Here is an 8,104-nt window from a genome sequence, read left to right as displayed (position 1 = left end):
ACCTATATAGATATTTGCTTCATTTCCTTCCCTGCCTCTAACAATGGTTTTGAGTTCATGTAGTCCTTAGCCATAATGATGCACTGACCACTGCTACTTACCTCCCAGATATTTAGCAGCATTCCTCTTAACTATTTAGTAATTTCAATGACATGTACCTCTAATTCATTTTATTCAATATGGATCTAAATTACATTCCCTTATTACTGAGAAGTTGTAATCCAGTCTCTACTTTCATATGTAAGAATACATGTGGCATATTGTGCTCTGTTTTGAGTACCACATTTTATGAAATACCTTAAGAAGCCAGAGTATACCCAGAGAAGAGGGACCTTGAAATTGAATACTGGAGATGCACTATAGCACAGTAGAATACAACTCTCTCCTGTTGCTACTAGTTCTGTCTTCATGGCCAAAGAACAAGTTTAATGCATATTCTCCACAACAATAGTTCAAATACACTTATTATGCTTCATTCTTTTTCTATTGATACTATTTTATCTTACTTCTATTGTTCTCAGTTACTTTTTTGACTTATTATTTCCTTATCCTTGGCTTTCAGATGGGAAAGCTCCCAACTCTTGTTCAAAGAATCTCATGTAATCCTGCTTAGAATTTTAAAATTGTTGGCTTTGCACATTCTCAATGTCACATTCACAACCTTTACAGGAAAGTGGCCAGGGAAAGATTTTATTAAAATCTGAACATAACTGAAAACTCTAAACTGGGGAGCTTCTAAGGTGTCAAACAAATGACTGCTTTAGTCATCTTATTTATAGTCAAAGAAATCATTGGCATAGAAGTTAAGGAGTAGATGTATAAATTAACTCAATTATCAACAAATCAAAATGACATAAAAGTTAATCATTACAGAATGTGAAGATCAAAAATTAACAAAAAACAAACTTTACACCAAATTATGAATGAAAAGAGGGCCAAAATGCAGTAGGATCAAAATCAAAATCAAAAGGTCATTGATCTAGAGCTGAGCTGTACCTTGGAGGCCATCAAGTATGATCATCATATCTTATAGATGAGGAAACATAGTGTTGGGGATGTTAGGTGACTTGGTCAAGGTTCTGTAGCTACTAAGTATATGGGGAAGGATATGAAGCTGCCCTTAAGTCTAGGACACTACTTCCTATGCCAGCTAGCTATGATGCCATGAAACAAGGCTTGAAGGAATATGGTACAAAATGGAATTTTAGCTTCAACATGAATGACTATATTCACATTACTGTGCCTGAGTCTTAGTTTCTTTCTGTAGAATGGATATACTAAGCTTATCATAATTTATGATATATGGTAGCTGTGAGGATCAATCAATTAACAAGCATTTATAAAACTCTTATGGGGTACTGTGTTAAAAGCTTAGAGGTATAAATATAAAAAATCTAAAATCATCCATCATTTCAAGGTGTTTAAAATAATATGTGAAAGAGACAAGTGCTGCGTAATGGAAGGGTTTATTATTGCTGGGGTAGATTTAGTAAGTGGCACAACTGGGAGTCATTATTAAGTAGAAGAAAGGGTAAGATTAAGTGTTGTTTTATAGCAGAGAGCACTTAGTGGCCATTGGTCTGCTAGGCCATGGCTTCATTAAATTTTTCCACTTGTGACTTTTTTACCCAAGAATTTTTTTTCAACTGGGTATATATGCACATAAGATAGGTAGACATAAACTTTTATTATTACCCAATTTTTCAGAACCCCTACATTTGGTTACATAACTCTATATGGTATTGTGATCTACAGGTAAGGAAGCTTTGTACTAGGCTAATAAGATGTCTCTTAAAATATCCATTTTCTTATGCTTTGGAAATTTAGTAAAGTCTAAAATTAAGGATGATTTGCATTTGTAAGCTCAAAAAAAAGACTACTTGAATTTTTAATAGTACTAACCATCACAAATAGTATTCTTTTCACAGTAAGAAGTTTTGAATCTTTATCTTCCCAACTAAAGACCTTGGGAGTGGCATATTTAGTGATGCTCACAATGGTGGCTTCAGGATGTGTGGGCAGTTTGCAAAGCTGAAACCCATATTTCTTTTCCTGGTTCTAGTTCCAGGACTTAAAGCAATCATGAAAGATAAGTAATCATAATAAAAAAAAAGTTCATATCCAGAAACTAGAGCAGCTTATTTCTCGGTGTATAGCAGAGTGATGGATCCCTATGGATAAATGAAAACCAAGGAATAATTTCCACTTGATTGTTGGAGACAAGCAACAAGTTTTTCCTCATCTGTAAAATGACTGTGTTCCACAGGATGTTTTCTAGGGTGAACTCCCATCTCTAAATGATTTGATACTACAAACCTGAGAAAAGAGAAGTGAAGGAAAACATTTAAATTATGAAATTTGAGATATAGACCACAAAATAATGGCAGAAAGAAAAAGAAGGGAGATAAATGAGGCATATGCAAGGAAATCAACCTCTTTTTGTATCTGCAGGAGTAATCAGACAAAGGAGATCATTAACTCTGCTCCAGAGACAGAGACAGATAGACAGAGAGAGAGACAGAGAGAGACAGAGACACAGATGGAGGCAGAGAGACCCAGAGACAGAGACACGCAGAGAGAGAATCTTCACTAAACTTCCAAAGGGGTTTGTGATATACATAGATAAAGAAATACTCTCTCTATATATACCTGATGAGGAGAAACCAAGGCCTTTATCCCATTGCTCTAGTATTGATTGTGATTCTGACATCTGCACTACTCCTGTTATGAACAGGACTTAGCAGCCAAAATGTTCTCTTTGTGATTTAACATTTGGCTGTTGCACTCCCTTCTAGACCCCTAGAGAGTGGCAAAATAGACATAGTGAGTCACACTTCAAGCCAGAAATATTTGGGTTCAAGTCTGGTCCTTGACAGATACTGGTGGTGTCACTCTGGGCAAAAGACTTAGCTAGTTAGCATTTATATAATGCTTTAAAGTTTGCAAAGTGCTTTACAGATATTACCTTATTTGATCTTTCCAACTACCATGGGACATAGGTGCTATTGTTATCCCTGATTTAAAGCTTAAGAAACTGAAGTTGACAGAAGTTAACACATCCAGGATCACACACCTAGGAATTATCTGATAATAGATATGAACCTAGCTTTTTCTAACTCCAGGTTCAGCTTTCTATCCACTCTAACTGTACCGCCTATCTTCCTCTGTATACTTCCCTTCTAAGGTTTTAAATTGTACAGGAGAGGAAATTTGCATAAGTAAATGGAGTTTCCTCACCTAAAGCACTGACAACCTCTTAAATCCTGGTCCAGTCCTAATCCCCCACCCTTTTTTGTTGTTGTTCAAAATATTCAGGCTTCAAAGAGACCATTCAATATGTACTGATATGAAGACAGATAGTTCAGGACTATTCCCACAACAGTTGGTTTCCTCTAATACCAAATAATTCTTGGAACATGGCTGATCCCAGGAATAGTTTCTTAAATTATCATAAAGAAGAGGAAAAGTTTTGATTTATAAAAGTTTGTTTGAAATTTATAAAATAATATGGGAATCAAATGTCTTTCAAAGGGAAATTGGAACAGGCCATGCACTTTGAACAGGGAAAGTCAGTCATTGTAATTTGTGTGTTGACTTTGAAAAGAAGCTCTGACCTGAGAAAAAATGACACTTGGATTTTTAAAGCTTTTTTGTAAAGCTTTTTAAAAAATTATTGATTTAGAACATTTTTTCATATGGGAATAGATAGCTTTGGTTTCTTCATCAGAAAACTGCCTGTTCACATCCTTTGACCATTTCTCAATTGGGGAATGACTTGGATTCTTATACATTTGATATAGTTCCCTATATATTTTAGAAATGAGGCCTTTGGGCAGCTAGATGGTACAGTGGTTAAAGCAACGGCCCTGGATTCAGGAGTACCTGAGTTCAAATCCGGCCTCAGACACTTGACACTTACTAGCTGTGTGACCCTGGGTAAGTCACTTAACCCCCATTGCCTGCAAAACAAACAAAAAAAAAAGAAATGAGGCCTTTATGAGAAGTACTGGCCACAAAAATTGTTTCCCAGCTTTCTGCCTCTCTTCTAATTTTGGATGCATTGCTTCTGTTTGTACAATTTTTTTTTTAATTTAATGTAATCAAAATCATCCATTTTGCATTTTATAATATACTCTATCTCTTGTTTGGTCATAAACTGTTTTCCTTTCCAAAGATCTGAGAGGTATACTATTCCTTTCTCTCCTAATTTACCTATGTTATCACCTCTTATGTCTAAATCATGTATCCATTATGACCTTATTTTAGTATAAGGTGTAAGATGTTGGTCTATGCCTCATATCTGCCATACTATCTTCCAGTTTTCCCAGCAGTTTTTGTCAAATACTGAGTTCCTTTCCCAGAAGCTGTAGTCTTTGGGTTTATCAAACACTACATTACTAGTGTCATTTAATACTGCGTTTCCTGTGCCTGGCTTATACCATTGATCATCCATTCTATTTCTTAGCCAGTACCAGATAGTTTTGATGACTTCCATTTTATAGTAAAGCTCCAGGTTTGGTACCACTAACCCACCTTCCTTTGATTTTTTTTTCATTATTTCCCTGGATATTCTTGATTTTTTGTTTTTTGAGATGAATTTTGTTATTTTTTCTAGTTCTATAAACTAATTTTTAGGTAGTCTGATTGGTATGGCACTGAATAAGTAAATTAATTTAGGCAGTGTTGTCATTTTTACTATATTAGCTCTGCCTATCCATGAGCAATTGATATCTTTCCAATTATTTAGATCTGATTTGATTTGTGTGAAGAGTGTTTGGTAGTTTTGTTCATAGAGTTCCTGGGTTTGTCTTGGCAAGTAGACTCCCAAGTATTTTATATTATCTACTGTTACTTTAAATGGAATTTCTCTTTCTATCTCTTGCTGCTGGACTTTGTTGGTCATGTATAGAAAAGCTGATGATTTATGTGGATTTATTTTGTATTCTGCTAATTTGCTAAAGTTATTAATTCTTTCAAGTAATTTTTGAGTTGATTCTCTAGAATTCTTTAAGTATACCATCATATCATCTGCAAAGAGTGATAGTTTGGTTTCCTCCTTGCCTATTCTAATTCCTTTAATTCCTTTCTCTTCTCTGATTGCTAAAGCTAAGATTTCTAGTACAATATTAAATAATAGTGGTGATAATGGACATCCCTGTTTCACCCCTGATCTTATTAGGAAAGCCTCTAATTTATCTCCATTGCATATAATACTTGCTGATGGCTTTAGGTAGATACTGTTTATTATTTTAAGGAAGGCTCCACCTATTCCTAAACTCTCTAGTGTTTTTATTAGGAATGCATGCTGTATTTTATCAAAAGCTTTCTCTGCATCTATTGAGATAATCATATGATTTTGGTTGGTTTTCTTATTGATGTGGTTGATTATGTTACTAGTTTTCCTAATGTTGAACCAGCCCTGCATTCCTGGTATAAATCCCACCTGGTCATAGTGTATTATCCTGGTGATCACTTGCTATAATCTCCTTGCTAATATCTTATTTAAGAATTTAGCATCAATATTCATTAGGGAAATTGGTCTATAATTTTCTTTCTCTGTTTTTGCTTTGCCATATTTGTGTCATAAAACTCTTTCTTCACCTATTTTTTGAAATAATTTGTTTAATATTGGAATTAATTGTTCTTAAAATGTTTGGTAAAATTCACCTGTAAACACATCTGGCCCTGGGGATTTTTACTTAGGTAGTTCATTAATGGCTTGTTCAATTTCTTTTTCTAATATGGGTCTATTTAAGGATTTTATTTCCTCTTCAGTTAGCCTGGGCTGTTAGTATTTTTGTAAATATTCATCCATTTCATTTAGATTGTCAAATTTATTGGCATAGAGTTGGGCAAAATAATTCCTAATTATTGATTTAATATCCACTTCATTGGTGGTAACATCACCCTTTTCAGTTTTGATACTGGTGATTTGGTTTTCTTCTTTCTTTTTTTTAATCAAATTAACCAATATTTTATCTATTTTATTGTTTTTTTCATAAAACCAGCTCTTAGTTTTATTGATTAATTCTATAGTGGGTTTTTTTTGCTTTCAATCTTATTAATTTCTCCTTTAATTTTCAGGATCTCTAGTTTAGTATCTAATTGGGGATTTCTAATTTGTTCTTTTTCTAGCTTTTTAAGTTGCATGCCCAATTCATTAATCTCCTCTTTCTCTTTTTTATTCATATAAGCATTTAGAACTATAAATTTCCCCCTAAGCACTTCTTTGGCTGCATCACATAGATTTTGTTATGTTGTCTCATTATTCTCATTCTCTTGGATATAGTTATTAATTGTTTCTATGATTTGTTGTCTGGCCCATTCATTCTTTAGAATGATATTATTTAGTTTCCAATTGATTTTCATTCTACTTTTCCCTGGCTCTTTCTTACATGTAATTTTTATTGCATCATAATCTAAGAAGGATGCATTTACTATTTCTGCCTTTCAACATTTGACTATGATGTTTTTGTGCCCTAATACATGGTCAATTTTTGAAAATGTGCCATGTACTGCTGAGAAAAAGGTATATTCCTTTCTATCCCTATTCAATTTTCTCCAGACATCTATCATGTCTAACTTTTCTAGTAATCTATTCACCTCTTTCACTTCTTTCTTATTTATTTTTCAGCTAGATTTATCTAATTCTGGGAGGGGGAGATTCAGATCCCCCTCTAGTATAGTATTACTGTCTCATTCCTCTCTTAACTCATTTAACTTCTCCTCTAAGAACTTGGATGCTATACCACTTGTAACATACATATTTAATATTGATAATACTTCATTATGTATAGTACCTTTAAGCAAGATATAATTTCCTTCCTTATCTCTTTTAATGAGATCTATTTTTGCCTGCGCTTTGTCTGAGATGAGCATTGCTACGCCTGCTTTTTTTACTTTAGCTGAAGCATAATATATTCTGCTCCAGCCTTTTACCTTAACTCTGTGTGTATCTCTCTGCTTCAAATGTGTTTCTTGTAAACAGCATATTGTAGGATTCTGGTTTTTAATCCACTCTGCAATTCACTTCCGTTTTATAGCAGATTTCATCCCATCCACATTCACAGTTATAATTACTGACTGTCTATCCCCCTCCATTCTATGTACCCCCTTTGTACTTTTCCCCCCTTCTTTCACCCTATTCCTCCTCACCGATGTTTTACTTCTTACCCCTGCCTCCCCTAATCTGCCCTCCCTTTTTATCACCCCCCTCTCTTCTCTTTACCCTTTTCTCCCTTGCTTTTGTCCTCCCTTCTATCAGTCCCTCCCCCTTTCCCTTCCCCTTTTGCTTCCATTAAGAATGAGCTAAGTTTCTTTATCCCAATGAACGTATATATTATTCCCTCTTTGAATCAAATCTAGTGAGAGTAGGGTTGAAAAAATGTTCACCCCTCCTTTCTTTCCCTCTATCATAATAGGTTGTTTTTTACTTCTTCATATGATATAATTCATCCCATTCCACCTCCCCTTTCCTCTCCTCCCCATAGACTCCCTTTTTAACCCCTTATTTTTTTTGTATCATCACATCAAAGACAATTTATATTTATACCCTCTGTGTAAACTCCTTCCCTCTGACCAAATACATTTACAGTTCTTAAGAGTTATGAGTATTATCTTCCCGTGTAGGGATATAAACAGTTTAACCTAATTGGGTAACCTTTTTTTTCCCCCTCTGTTTACCTTTTTAAACTTTTCTTGAGTCTTGTATGTTAAGATTGAATTTTCTATTCAGTTCTGGTCTTTCCACCAGGAAAGATTGAAAGTCCCCAATGTCACTAAATGTCCATCTTTTCCCCTGAAAAAGAATGCTCAGTTTTGCTGTGCAATAGATTCTTGGCTGCAATTAAAGCTCCTTTGCCTTCCGGAATATCATATTCCAAGCCTTGCAGCCCTTTAATGTTGAAGTGCCAGGTCCTGAGCAATCCTGACTGTGGCTCCATGATATTTAAATTGCTTCTTTCTGGCTGCTTGGAGTATTTTCTCCTTCACCTGATAATTTTGGAATTTGGCTATGGAAGCTGTGGAAAAATTGGAACACTAATGCATTGTTGGTGAAGCTGTGAACTGATCCAACCATTCTGGAGAGCAATTTGGAATTATG

Source organism: Dromiciops gliroides, chromosome 1 (assembly GCF_019393635.1).
Source record: "Dromiciops gliroides isolate mDroGli1 chromosome 1, mDroGli1.pri, whole genome shotgun sequence".
NCBI lineage: Eukaryota > Metazoa > Chordata > Mammalia > Microbiotheria > Microbiotheriidae > Dromiciops > Dromiciops gliroides.
The sequence above is the reverse complement of the archived record's forward strand: the minus strand, read 5'-3'. Positions refer to the sequence as shown.